This window comes from Puma concolor, chromosome B4 (assembly GCF_028749965.1).
Source record: "Puma concolor isolate L17-30 chromosome B4, mPumCon1.1.hap2, whole genome shotgun sequence".
Lineage (NCBI taxonomy): Eukaryota > Metazoa > Chordata > Mammalia > Carnivora > Felidae > Puma > Puma concolor.
The window spans coordinates 116,368,544-116,384,171 of NC_141673.1; positions in this window are offsets into that span (position 1 = coordinate 116,368,544).

The window sequence follows — 15,628 nt, forward strand, 5'->3', positions numbered from 1 at the left end:
ATCTGCATACCTTCCAACAGGTCTCTAGGAGAGTGGAGAGAGTTCTTGTGGGAATCTGATCATCAATTTTTGATTTTAGAGTAGGAAGAATAAGCATCTGATGATTCAAGTTTGGATTTGGAAGTAAAACGTTAATTTTGAAGACAGCACTAACATGACTCATTATTAGATTAAACCAAATTTAATTAGATCAACCATCTCTTGACATAAAGAAGGAAAATCCATTTTCTTTAAAATGTGGCAATTTCTAGGAAACTGGCCCCATAATCCTAAATTAAAAGCAGATTTCCACTGGTTGGATTCATGCCTCCTTTCGCCCTTGGTATTGTATTAGGTCTGTTTAGTTAGTTAAGTAATGGTAACAAAAGAAGACAGGATGGATGATGTTAAATAAAGGGAAATTTAAGAGAGTAATTATGGCATTAGGCTGGGCCAGAAGGTGAGGGTTGTAAGTAATAAGATACCTGCTTTTTAAACAAAGTGCTATATCTCCCTTTGGCATGACTCTTCCTGGATAAACTGTATATTTTATCCCATCCCCATAGGCAAGAGAAAGTGAGCTCTGAGGAGAGTGTTGGGTAAGACATGTATAGGATGTAAAATACCCTGTATAAAGTTGCCTAACTTCTTGTTTTAATTGAAGATATTAAAATTCCAGTGAGACAGAATATTATAATAGTGACCCACGCGTGGGGAGGTACCAAAAGCTTGGAAGTTCCGTTTGTAAGAGCCCAATGCGTGAATAACCTGCCTGATTATTCAGTGGACATCTTGAACGAAAAAAATCACAGGGAAAACCCTAAGGCAAATGAGCCCTGGGAGCTTTATATTTTATTTGAAAGACATGAATAATGGAACTCTGTTGGCAATGATGAGATGGCTGCTTCCAATGACAAGTGAAATGACTACTCCTGGAGAACTCTGTTATGTTCCAAATTTCAGCATAAGAAGGGGTCACTTCCCAGAATGTTGAGAGAGAGAGAGAGAGAGAGAGAGAGAGAGAATAGGATTTTCTAGTTTCAAAATTTTCTAGTTGAATGGTATTTTCTAGCTCCTCTTTAAATGTCATCCCTTTTGACTTTTCACTCAACCAGAAAACTCCAGCTAAGAGATGTTGATCCATTTAAGCTGGTTTATTCTATATTCTAAGTCATCAAAGGACACCATGATATCCTAGATCTCTTGGGTCAGTTAATTACCCTCCTCATAGGGCTTTCATCTGTAGCAATGTATAATGCGTCACGAACCCCCTGATTAGCGACCAGTGTTTACTCACTCATAATATAGCTAACCTAGGTGCCCAAATTCAGAATAGTGTCTTTACACAAATGTTCTGATTTAACCTTTAAGCATTAAGCGCATGATGTGTAGAGTGTTTTTGTCTCCATCTTTAGATATGAGGAAATGGCCTTGGACAGGTTAGATCGTTTGTCTAAGTTTACAAAGCAAGTAGGAGGAGATGATATGACTAAAATATGAACAAGCTGACTCCAAAAGCCCGTGCTCCCAGCCAGTATGAATTTCTGCCTCTAGAGACTCCAGGGTATTCCCAAAGTTGGATTTTAATGATCTCATTCATAATTCAGGAGAAGCCAATGATGTAGCTCAGAGAATTCACCTAGAGGTGCATCCGTGAAGTCCCCGTGAGCTCACACCCAGTTTGAGGCAATTCTGAGTCTGGGATGCAAAAGTCTTCAGGGCATTTATTGATTTGTCTCCTGAGCTGTGTTTTGCTGGACTGAACTTTGGGGTCTTGTATACAGTCTTGGTCTGTATATTGTGACTCAGGGCTGATATCACAGCTGATTGTGATTCAAAGAAGTGTGCCTTTGTCTATAGCTTCTTCTCTGCTCTTTTCAGAACAGATTAAACCAAGTTTCTCCATTTCTCCTGCTGCCTTCTCAGGGATATGCTCCTCTGCTGGGGTTTGTGGATGTTTCCACCTGTAAGGAATCCCCTTCGGCCTCAGATCCTCTTGGCCAAACCCTACCCATCTTGCAAGGTCCCTTGCAGATGTCAGCTCTTCCACAAACAATGTTCTGATTCACCTCTTCTCCCCATTTCCTATCTCAACCAGGTAAATTGAGTTCTATCTTTTCCAGACTTTCATAATACCTTACCTGTAACTTTCTTGTGGCTTTTCTCCAGGTGGTCCTCGAGCTATGCATTCATGCTTTTCTCTTCTGTACCTAGGTGATACATGTTTTGAAGACAGGAACTGGTCCCACTCATCATGGAATCCCCCATACCACCCAGTCCATTTTCCTTTACTCTCATAGTAGATCAGTCAATATTTGATGGTGGAAGAAAGAAGGCACAGAATGGAGGAAGAATAACTCCACTCTGGATTGCACTCTCCCCACCCTGGATGCCATTTCCCCAAAGGCCCTGTCGTCCAGATAACAAGATGCCTAATTAGATAAATTGGCTTCCTCTGATGCCTTAGGTTGCCCATGAGCTATGACTCCCTGGGAATATAGACGTGTCCTTAATGCGACGTCCCTCAGCTGGCACCCCAAGGAACTCCTGCTCAGTAGGGAGAAGCACCTTTTTATTTAAGTAGTTTTATCCTTCAGAAACCAGATATTATCTGAATGGACAGATATTTCATTCATGCTAAAGATCAGCCCTGGTCTTATCAGAAAAGTACAGAACTATTTTATTCGGAAGACCATTTTTTCCCCTCACTTACCAGCCAATCTCATTTCACTCTTTTCTTTGAAGGAAGAAGCCTCTACATTATTTTTTATTGAGAAAAAATCTTATTCTTATGAAATATGAACAGTTTTGGTTTTTTTGTCCCAAATGCCAAATATCAACCTCTTCCCACAGCCTCCATCAATGGGCCAGTACACAAATTTCTCGCTGAAGCAGGAAATATTCAATCCAATTGAGCTGGCTGGTCTTACCATTGGGATGTTAGAGCCAAATAGAGCGCTGTGCCTCAGGTGAACCTACCAACTTGAGTTGATTTGGGGTAGTTCCTCCACTACACTGGTGTGAAACTCGCCTCTCTTTGCCATGTGCTTCCCATTGGCATGTGGCTTAGGAGTTTGCAAGTGGCTGATCACTATACATATAAAGAAATCAAATAAGGCAACAGCAAGAGAGCAGAGAGAGAGAGAGATTTCTTCTCCAGGCAGTTCAGGTGATAGCCAACATCCTAACCACTGTGACCGTGCAAAGTCCAACAGCATTTTCCACAGCGTTGAGGTTTTGAACTCAGCATGTTGATGGTTTTTAAAATCATCAGCAGTATCCTGCCAGTCTGTGTAACCCCAGCTGCTTGCAGCACATCTCAGTTTTCTTCTGCGTTTTCTGCGCAATTGTAAGGACAGCCATCTTACTTCTTCCGTTTTTAGGGAAGATTTTCACATTAAAAAAAATTTTTTTTTAATGGTTATTTATTTATTTTGAGGGAGAGAGAGAGAGAGAGAGCAAGTGCGGGAGGAGCAGAGAGAAAATCCCAAGCAGGCTCCATGGTTAGCGTGGAGCCCGACTCCTGGCTGGATCTCACAACAGTGAGATCACGACCTGAGCCAATATCAAAAGCTTAACCGGCTGAGCCACCCAGATGCTCCTTCAGAGCATTTTTTTTAAGCCACATGAATGTTCATTTAGTCATTTGTTTAAGCAGTAAATATTTACTGAGATCGTAGGCTATGCCAAATGTCCCAGATGCTAGGAACTTGCTGCCTTTGGCATGATTTTATAGAAAGGAAGAAGACAAATAAGCCATAAATGACTATAAATCAAAAAGATAGATACTATGAAATTCTTCATAAGTGTGTGAACAAAATAAAACAGAGTGACTTGGTAGGTACTTGTTTGGAGGGGTTGGGGAGGAGGAGGTGATCGGATTGTCAGAAAAGTCTCTCTAAAGAGAGACCTGAGACTATGCAAGCATCAAAGAGGCCATGAATGGATTCTGGGGAGTGGGTTTTAGAAGGATAAAAACAAAATGTGGGTGGGGAGATTAAGAGACTCACGGGAGGTGGTCAGGTGAGGGGACATGGTGGCTTGGTTGAAGGTGGAAGAGTGGATGTGGGAGACAGAGGCACAGGTAGAAATGTGGTTTTTATTTCCTGAAGATACCTCTACAAGGAGTACAGAGATGCCAAATGATTGGAAAAATTTTCGTGACAGATCTCCATCACAATATTGAATCTGTTTACCTACTTTTCAGGTTTAGTAGACCAAATTACTGACACAGAACACTTTTCTCCTTTTGAGATACCACTCTTCACCCACCAATTGTATGTGGCCATTCACATCACCTTCTAGGAGAGCAGGGTGCTTGAAAGACGGGGATAAATATAGGCTTTCAATGAAAAAAGCCAATCTTGAAACGTATGATTCCCTGTATATGCCATTCTCAAAATGACATAATTATGGAGAAAGAGGATGGACCAGTGGTTGCTAGAGAGTAGGTGACTGGACAAGAAGGAACGATTGTAATGGGACAGAATGAGAGAGTTTCTTTGTTGTGATGGAGTCATGGAATGTTCCGCATTTTTATTGTGCTGATAGTTACATGCACCTGTAAATATGCGTGTGATAAAAGCTGATGTCAATACACCCACACCCACAATTTTACATGTGAAAAGTGGTATCATCCAAATAAAGTCGTAATAATTGATAATGAACTATGATTATGTAATCTATCACTGGAGGAAGCAGTGCGAAGCATGTATGAGGTCTCTGTAGTAATTTCTCAACCTTATGTAAGTATAAAATTACCTTTAAAAATTCAACACTTAAAAATAAAAATCAAACTTCATAAACAATGCTTTGAGTGTCTACAAATGCACTTTTATATCGTCTCTACTAATTGTCAAGTTGTAGTTTACAATTATGCTTGGGGATGGCTAGAGAATGAGATCCAACTTTAACTTCAATGGTTCATCCAAACAGTTTCAAAAGTAAAATGATAAAATTCTTTTTTTTTTTTTTTAACAGCAAGAAAGCACATTTAATCTAGGATAGATTAAGAAGTTAATCTAGATAGATTAAGAAGTTAATCTTTTAAGAAGGTAATCTAGGATAGATTAAGATTAAGATTAAGAAGAAGATAGATTAATTAAGAAGTTCTGGGAGCCATATCTTATGAGCAAAATCTGAAATGTCTTGAAGAGACAGCATGGAAGTTAAGAAGACATTAGCCATCTTTCACCATGTGGTAAGCTAGTGTTGACCATCGGACCTCTTCTAGGAGCCAGGTCAGTGCCAAGCCCTGAGCATCTCCATACAGGCCCTGTCAGGTGAGCTTTAGCCTATTTTCTCTCTCTCCAGACACACAGGTATGCACGGTTTTGTGTGTATATATACACACGTTTATGCATACACATTCGCTTAACCATTTAAAAGTAAGTTGCAGACATTATGGCCTATCACCCCCAAATACTTCAGCAGTATCTCCCAAGAATAAGGTCATTCTTTTTCATAATCACAATGCTATTATTAACTCAAGAAGTTTAAGATTGAATCAATAATATTATCTAATGTGTATTTGACACTTTATGGTTTTGGGGGTGGGGAGGGGTGGTCTAGGATCAACCAAAAATGACAGATTGCATTTATTTGCCTTGTCTCTTTATTCTCCTTTAATCCAGAAAATTCCTTTGCATTTCTTTCTTTTTGATGATGTCGACAATTTTGATGTTGACAGAATTGAAGAAACAATTTAGCTTGTTTATGGAATGTCATATAATTTGAATATGTGTAAGGACACAGACTTTGGATATGGCTGATTGTTTCGTATTGATTAGATTTATATGTTTTGTTTTTGTGTTTTGAGGGAAGAATGCCACATGCATGAGGCTGAATCTTAACTCTGCGTATCACACCAGAAAGCACACAAAATGTGCTGCATTATTATATTTGCTATGTTTTACTGCTTATCCAACAGATTTTTCCACTTGAAGGTAACTTTCCTTCTCTGTAAATAATTAACAACCTGAGGGATAGCATTTTGCGACCCTGTGACTATCCCTTCCCCAATAACTTTCAGCCAATGGTCTTGCTACCCATTAGTGGTTATTGCCTGAGTCAATTATCACATTCGCTTTTTTATTTGAGAGAGAGTGTGTGAGTGAGTGGGGGAAGGAGCAGAGAAAGAGAATCCCAAGCACACTCCATGCCGTCAGCTTGGAGTCCGACATGGGGCTCGAACTCACAAACCATGAGATCCTGACCTGAGTGAAAATCAAGAGTCAGACGCTTAACCAACTGAGCCACTCAGCTGCCCCCAATTATCACATTTGTAACTGCATTTGACTTTTTAGAAAGGTTATTTGGGAATAAAGTTCACATGTATCCCAGCCCTTTCCTACCTTTGCCTGGGTACCCCTCTACTCTCTTGTGTATCTGTTGGAAAATAGGGACAAGCCCTTAAAACGGTCCTCTAGCATCTCAAACCACTTCCACATTCAGCAGTTTTGTAAGCAAGCAAATGAATTCCAGAGTTCCATGCCATCGCTGGTGGAGCTCCCACAATCTTTTCAATACAGAGACACATTCTTATGTATCTGGAGATTAAAAAAAATTATCTGTGGATGATTTGACACAAGAAGGTGCTAGTGATCAACCAAAGAAGGCAGCTGGTCTAACATAAATAAACCATTATTCTAACTCAGACTTGCAGTACATTTGGGGTTTAACATTAACAACCACAGATAAGGTGAAAAGTGGTCACAAATTAATGTAAAATCATTTTGCAAAACACACTCCCTCTTCTCCCATTGTGTCAGCCCTCTGTAATAAAAACGTGATTTCAGACCCCAAATTGCTCTGTTTTTACTGACGCCTAAGCTCAAAGGCTGTAGATGAGAAGGCCAACCCGGTTCTTGAGTTATAGACGTAAGAAAGTAGAGGATCTTAAGATTTTTGGATGAAAGAAAACAAAAATAGAAAATCCAAATCTCCAAAGTAATTCGGAGCTATTATTCCACAAGATTAGATTAAACTCTGGGGAACAGCCTGCAATCCTCTCGTGAGGTCGAAGTCCTGGGTCCCTTTTTCAGAGTTTTTCTCTTGACCAACAGATGGTCTTCTCTGTCATTCTAAAAAAGAAAATAAAGTAGTCCAGGTCCCCAAAGTTTTAAGAAGAAACATTTCAGTTGGATGTCATTTTCCTTTCCTTTCCCCACAATTCTCAAATTCAACACTTCCATTCCTTTAATTAAATTCAACATTTTCAGTGTGCCAATCACTAGGTCTGGCGTTGTGCATATGTGAATAGTAAGAAAGGGGGGGGGGATGGCAGCAATGCTTTCTGCCTTGTGGGGAGATCAACTAATTCCAATCTGGTTCTTAGATTTAGGAAAACACCTTGATGAGGATTGATGGGTCCTCTTGGAAGGAAAAGTGAGCTCCCACAGTTGTCTCACTTAGCTCACTGAGTCTGACCCTAGGGCTCCCTCCCCGACATAGCAGTTGTCATCAGGAAATGTGGCTGAAACAACAGTAGACACAGGCTGTGAGATCTGACTGCTCAGAGATCTCCAGCTTTCTCTGTCTCCCTTATGCAAGGTGATTTGAATACATACGGAGAAGCAGAGATAGTTTGTTTTTCTATATTTTTCTCCCCGAGAAGAGGAAATAACAATATCCTAGCAGGTGTCTTGGTGAGATTGGAGGTTTAGAACTTCTGAATGCCTTAATAGCTGACTGCTGTGGCAGAGACCCTGGGCAGTGGGGAAAAGCAGACATGCCAAGCAGCTGGGGCTTTGAGTAACTTTGCCACTTCAGTGTTCTCAGAAAGATTCAGTAAGGCTAAATAAAGCCTGAATAAACAAGGAACTTTCTCAGGTACCCAGAGCTACAGCCTGTCAGTTTCAGAACATTGATGAGAAACTGTAAAAATGTATATAGATAGTTGTACAGCTACACATGTATATGGATACATAATGCAGGTGTTCCTTAGCAACAATAGTCAAAATGTTACCTATGTAGGCTAGAAGACTTTGCCACTATATGAGCCATAAATTAGAAGCTAGAAATTCACCATATACTCTTGGGAAAGAGAATAAAGAAGTGGGATTAGATACTAAGTAATTAGTTCAAATATGCTACTCAAGGGAATCATCTGACGGTTGAGTATATTCATTTAAAGATTACGTATGGAACACCTACTCTGTGCTAGGCACTCTACTGGTAGGAGATTACAAAGGTGAATAAGACCCAGTTGCTGCCCCCCAAGTTCTCAGCTGAGTACATCAAACAGATATACAAAAAGGTAAATTAACACCGTGTGGTGAGGAACAAGGTAGAAAATGCACGAGGGATTTTGATAATATCTAAAGGAAGACTCTAACTCCAACTGTGGTCGGGGGAGAACATGGGACAGAGATGATGTTGCGAGAAACTCTAGAGAAGGTGATGCCTAAAATAAATCTTAAAGAACGAGGTGGAACTAGCCAGGTTGTGGAGTGGGGTGAACATTGTAAGCATAGAGATAATACATACACAACTCTCTATCCACCCCCACCCCCCCAACACACACACACACACACACACACACACACACACACACACACACAGACTCATGTGTGCACACCCAGGGTCTATAGGAACTGACCAACAGAATGGTTCCAGAACGGTTGAAAATTCTCTAAGCAACTGAGAAATGTTTAAGATGGGAATAAATAGCAATAGCTAAGTTCTATGTGCATGTAAGAGGAGAGAGTACAGTAGGATGGGGATCAAACAAATACAAGCATGATCTTCTTTTGTTCCTTAGAACCCACATAGCAATTTTCAATGGAAAATACCCGCCTCAGAGACTCCTAGCACTGCTAACTTTTGGTTGCATGATGATGGGCTGTTATCAAACTCGAGATCCTTTGGAAGGCGCCTAAGAATGGATTAAATTGATCCCATCACACATCTAACTCTACTGAAAATACAATCTTTCATATAATTAAACAGGAGCAGCTGGGAGGGAAATTTCTTTCCTTTATTCCTTAACTGCTTCCATACTCCTGGAAAACCAACCACAAAGATAGTTAAGCACAATCTTTATTAAGTCTCATCTTTGTCCATTCCATTTTGTGGTAAAATTGTACAGTTAGCCAACATCCGATCGAGAGAATAGGGGAATTGGCAATCCACAGGAAGTCTAAGAACAATCTCAAACCTTGAAATCTCAAGTGGTATTCTAGCTACCTCATCCTATTACCAAGCCAATAATAGCAATAATAATACCAAAACAGTAACATTTAACATTTATAAAATACTTGTAATGCCAAGCTCTTTACATAGATTATTTAATCTTACATAAAAGCCCATGAGGTATGTAATATTATCCCTCTTCCATATGTATAAAAAATGAGGTTCATAAAAGTTAAATAACTTGTCCAATGTCACCTAGCTAATACATGGACAAGGCAGGATTCAAAATTAGATGTGTCTGATGGTTCTTTGGCCATGTCTTTCCATCCATCAGTGGCACTCTGGGGAACTAGATGTAATGTTATGGAAGGAGCCCAGCACTTGGAATCAGAACATCAGGATTTCACCCATGATGACACTTACTGAGTAGGTGACTTGGGTATACTAATTCTCTCTCTCATTTGCTTGTTTTGTCAAATGGAGGTAATTGCATACGTCTGGTCTACCTCTGTAGATATTCGGGAGCTTAAGATGACAACGACATGATGTATACAAGTATTTTGTAAGCCAAAACCAATGAGACAGTTGTAAGGTCTTCTTATTTATAAAGTGAAATTTGCTTTACTAACAGGTGACAATCAAGAAAACATATAAAGAAATACATAGCAAATGAGATGTATTCTAGCAGCCCTTGGCAATCTTGTGAATTTTTTAAAGACAACCAGAAAGATGTCTCTAGTAACCAGAATTTCTGGGGAAAAAAAAAACAAAACAAAACAATCCCAGGTATGCAATTTCTTGATCCACGATTCATGGTTCATGATTCCCTAGATTTTCTGTTACACAGGTAATCATATAAAATCACTCCTGACAAGTTGTGAGAAAGCTATGTTCATAAGAACAGTAATTGTTATAATCTAACAGTATGAATAATGAATATGAATAATTATACCAAATATATAAGTAATTGTTATCACAGGAAAGAACAAGAACTGTTTTTCAACTCTGAAATTATATTCAACTTCACTTTGAATGATTCAGCTGATTTCCAGCATACATAGCAAAATGAGTAGATTTGGCCTACGATATGTCTTGTCTCAACACAATACACTTCTAACCAGGGGAAGTCTAAGCAAATCAAAACGGTGCTTGTTTTTAAAAAGTTCGAACAATTACAATTCCCCTGGCAAAAGAGTAGGTACTTGTAAAGTTAAAGCCCTGTCATTCAGCAAAAATACTTGCTTGTATGCTAAAAGATTCCAGTGAAACTGAGAACTGTTACCGTTACAACAAAAGTATTGGAACAGATAAATCTAATTTGCTGATCATTTGTACAGTTAAAATACCCTACAAAAGCCAATATTTGAAACTTCTTTTTTTGCTTTGTTTCCAAACAGATTATGGAAGTGTAAGGATTTCTTAAAACATTAATAGTGATAGGGGTGCCCAGATGGCTCAGCAGTTAAGTGTCCTACTTCAGCTCAGGTCATGAACTCACAGTTCATGAGTTCAAGCTCCACATCAGGCTCTGCACTATCAGTGCTCTCAGATTCTCCGTCTCCCTCTCTCTCTGCCCCTCCCCAGCTTGCCCTCTCTCTCTCTCTCTCTCTCTCAAAAATAAATAAACATTAAAAAAACATTAATAGTGATAATGATTATGAAAACAAACATTTAGAGTTTCCATAACACTAGGAACAGTCACAAGTATTTCACAAATACTAGTATTTTAAACTTCTCAGTAGCCTTTATGATATAATGTATCAATTAGCATCCACTGTGTAACAAACTACCTCAAAACTTAATGGCGTAAAACAAAAATCATTTCTTAGCTCACAATTCTGCTCTTCCGTCATTTGGGCTGAGCTCAGCTGGGTAGCTCTGATCTTGACTGGACACCTCCCTTGCATAAGCGGTCAGATAGTGTTTGCCTGGGGGCTGACTGGTCCCAGAGAGCTTTAGTGTACTTGAGATGTACTCTCTCATTCCTGAACAAACTAGCCCGGACTTGTTCACGGGGTGGCTGGGTTGAGAGGGAGGGGAAGCCGTCCAGTCCTTTTCAAAATTAAGCTTAGGACTGGTACATTTTACTGCCCATAGAAATTTACAAGTTCAGATCAAATTAAAAGACTGGGAAACAGGCTTTACCTGGTTGATGAAAGAAGCTGCAAAGTCACATGGCAGGAGATTTGGATACAAAGAATAAAGAACCGTGGGCATTTTGCCACCCCCTATAAGCAGGTACTCTTATTATCCCCATTTCACAGTGAGGAAACTGAGACTCAGCTCACAGCATCTGTTTTTCCATTTCTCCCTTTGGTCACAGATACTTCTTTGCCACCTTTTAGAGCAGGATATGTGTTGAGTGACGTCCATTTCTGAGTTATTCAGGGTATACATCCGAGTGACACTGAATTCTGAGTGAGAAAGCATTTAAACGAGATTGGAGCTAAACTTTAAGGTCATTTTGCAAGGCTAATTCAAGTGTTGACCCCGACCAGACCACAAAGAACATATTAGCATCCTAGCACAGAGAAAAATGGTATTCCCCTTTTGAGAAGAAAGGCAATACAGCAATTTTTCATGCTTTGAAAGGAGAGAAGTTGGTTTTCCTCCTAGTGCTTAGGAAAAAAAAAGAAGAACGTTCTGCCTTCTGTCTTCCCTCCTACATCACAAGAAAAATCTCATGACTGTTTCCTTTGAGATGGAAAACAGGGCTCTCCTTTTCTAGACCCTCTGAAGAGTCGGTAACATTTCAAGTTCAAGTATTTAAAGTGGGGTAGGATGCGATGACCCTTCCAGAATTCAAGATCTGGCCTCAGTGGCCATGGGGGAGTGGTGGCAAGGTCCTGTAGGCAAAGAACACATTGGATCCAGGGAGGCTGAAAGTTGTAAACCTGCCATGCGCTGCCATGCCCTCTCCCTTTTGGGGTTGGATCTCGCCAATCAGCTAGCCATTGCTCAGGTGAAGGAATTCATGGTTAGGTCAGGGCAATTTTTGACCTTGAGACCTGAAAGTACAGAATGCTTTGCCAATGACGCTTAAAATAGTCATACGCTTTAACAAACACAGTGTTTGATTTAATCAGAGGCGTTCAGAGAGGCAAATCCCTAAAATGTTTAATTGGCTATTTGGGCAAGTTTTATGTTCTTCTTTGCATTTTTACCTAATGAACTAAAATTCCTACAGTAAAGGCATGGCTTTTGTCATCGGAAAAAGGTAATAAGAAAATCTGGCAGCAACTGAGGCGGATAGATCAAGATGCAAATGGAAACCGGCACCAAATACCATCTCTAACTCACCTAGGAAAGGAACAAATGAGTTTTCTTGACATTGCCCTTGAATTACACACACGACATACCAGCATGTGAAGCCCCTACGAGTGCTCAGCCAGCCAACAGGCCTCCGGCTGCAGGGAAGCTCTGGGTTAAAGACTTGGCGCCCTGCTTCCCCATTCAGCCTGAACTGGAACCCAAGGCCAACTTGCGACTGTCAGAGGGTCACAGCTTGCGCTTCTGTAAAAAAATCAGATTTGTTATCACACGCATGGAACTGAGAGCGTCCCTTACTTAAAAAAAATTTTTTTAATGTTTATTTATTTTTTTGAGAGAGAGAGACAGAGCACGACGAACAGGGGAGGGGCTGAGAGAAGGGGAGACAGAGACTCTGAAGCAGGCTCCAGGCTCCGAGCTGTCAGACAGAGTCCAACACGGGGCTTGAACCCACAAGCCGTGAGATCATGGCCTGAACCAGTCGGGCACATCCCTTGCTTGAAACACCCAGGTCAGGCCTTGACTATTGAATGTTCCTGTCATCCTCCTTTTCTTCTTCCCCCTCTTTCTTTTATCTATAAAATATTGCCTTTGGTTGGTGGGAGAGACATGAAACAAATAGCTGAGGATTTATACCTTGTATCACAAGACGACTTCATTGTCTCTGGGGAGCCTCAAGGGTCTTCCCGGACTATCTCTTTTCCACGTCAGACTGAGTTAGGTGACCCTCCTTAATTCTACAGAACCCTGCACTCTATGGATATTATGCTTACCACCCTTCTTGGAATGGTCCATTTGTGTAATTAGCGTCTCCCCTAGGATGTGAGCTCTTCAAGGGCAACAACCGAGCATTGTTTCTATTTGATTGCCTAACACTCGGCCACTGCCTGGTGCGTAGTCTGTAGTCATTAAATAGCTGTTCCGAGGGGGAGTGAAGGAACGATATGATTTACTGAATCTCCAGTGGAGTCGGGCCATCCCTGGAGGCGGGACCTAAAGAATAACGCAAAGAACGGTGGCTTGCCCTCTTACCTCCTGGCGTAACCGCAGCTGGCCTGTGGTATTGGCCAGGGCACTGTCTGCAAGGCTGTTCTCATAGCTCCAGGGCTGTAAGCACAGACTTTAGCCTTGCTGGCTCCTGGTCCCATTAAGTGCCAGGAGCACACAATTTCATGGTGCAAACCGGGAAAGGGCTTAAGAGACTCATCAGGCTTTTTAGACATCAAAAAGCTCTTACAAAATAATATTTTGACGAATGAAGGGTAAATTAGGAGGAAACATGTGGATTAGGAGTCCCCTAGAGCACAAAGGGATTGAAGAAACCAAGGGGCCCAGCATCTGCCTTTATGTGGTTGGAGTTTCTCAAACCGACTGGTTGGAGTCTCACCCCCAGACACACCAAGGACTTCCTTTCACACCACCAGGCGGCCTAGTGAGGTTTGCAGCGATCACCGCACAGAGCTTTGCACTGAGTGAGCCAGGGCCCAAATGAACGTGACGGGGTGAGCTTCCTCAGGAAGCTTTCCGTCATGCGTGGCTTCCCCAGTGGCCCCCAGCGGGGTCTGTTCCTGTGGGATCAGAACACGGAGCATGCAGTGGGAGCCAGCTGGAGAAGACTTCATATTCTTCTAGGGGAGTGACTCAAAGGTATGACCAAGAGGGTAGAAATCTGGAGGACAGTGACTATGACAGGCTCTTCCTCTGAGACAGTTTCCGGTGTCCTGTGTTTACCCAACGTGTTCATCATTGCTCCCTCCTTGTTCATCTGGCCCTGACCCCTCCCGAGGGCATCCCTGACCCTCCTGAGATCCCAGTGAAGAATGCCACATCTTAACATTACCGGAGGAACCCCTTTCTGAATCTTCTTGACAGGGGGTCACCCAGCACTTGCTTGAATTCTGTCACTGATGAGAAGATCGCCCCCTTACAAGGCTGCCCATTCCTTGTTGAGAAATTCTAACAATTAGAAGTCTGAGTCCCTCTGACACTGACCTTGTGGTCTTGCTCCCACATCTGGCGAACACACAGGTTTCGTCTAAAGGACATATCACATGGCAAACCTGTGACTCCTCGACAGGCTCGACATCCTCACTCCTCCCTGCGCCGCCCCCCCCCCCCAAGTGGTTTCTAGACCCTTCACCCTTTTGGTTTTTTCATTCACTTCCGCTCATCAAAATGTTTCCAAATTATAATCCCCCCAGCCAGCGGCTGTTCCAAAAGAAAAGCTTCGTTCCTAAACACTTCCTGTTGTTAGGTTGTGATCGTATTCTATGTGGGTCATCTCAATGAGAAGAAGCCTGTTGTGGGGGGAGCCGTGGAGGGAGTGGGCAGGAGCTAGGGTTTCAGGCTGCCAGCTAAAAGTTATTTATTTTCGGCAGGGATTCCAGCAACAAAGATAGCTTTGTAAGCTTATTTTGTTTCTGCAACCTAAAAATAATAAACAGGTTTATCAAAACTGGAGGGGAAAAAAAGAAGGAAAGTAAACAGAGCAAATCCTGAGTTGCATGTAAGCTCAAATAAAAACCAACAAATGTCAAGGCCAGAAAAATCCATGGCAGCAGCACTGACAGCAGGGGGGAAACCATGCCTCCCGTGCCGTCACCAGTGTGCCCCGGGCTACCTGTGAAAAATGCAGACCAACCTCCCACTGGGGACCGGTGGGGACCACGCCATCAGCCTAGTCTATGTGCAAGTCCCATAGTGCAAAAAAAGCTCCACAGTGAATGGACTTCTTATATCCAATTTGTATTATGAAAAGTTGCCTAACAGAAAAAAAAAAAAAAAATCGGGTCCTTAAGCTGTGGTTTGACCATCAAGGGACACAGAACCCATCACCTTCCCCACTCTAAAGCCTTTTCTTTCAGTGAAGCTGGATTTTTGAGGCATGCCTACTATGCCACGAGGTACAGGGAACAGATTTAATATGCATTGGACAGAGTTACCTGAGCCTCCCAGGCTTTTGGCCTCACCCACACCCCACCTCTATGCCCAGCCTCCTTCCCTGTGGGTGACGTTTTCTGTATACCACGGGTTGATGACGGGCAAAACCATGAGCGACCTGGTTTTCAGGTGAGGTTAAGTAGTGTAATCATTAGACTGTGTTACCTTTTCTGTATGAATGGGTCCCACGTACAGTTTAGCAAGTGGAGTTTGGGACTCTAACTGCACACAGAAAGTGGAAAGGCTTTCACATGCTCCGAGGGGGTGGTGGCCGGGCGTGCGGGGTTCAGGGCTCTCTCCAGTAGCT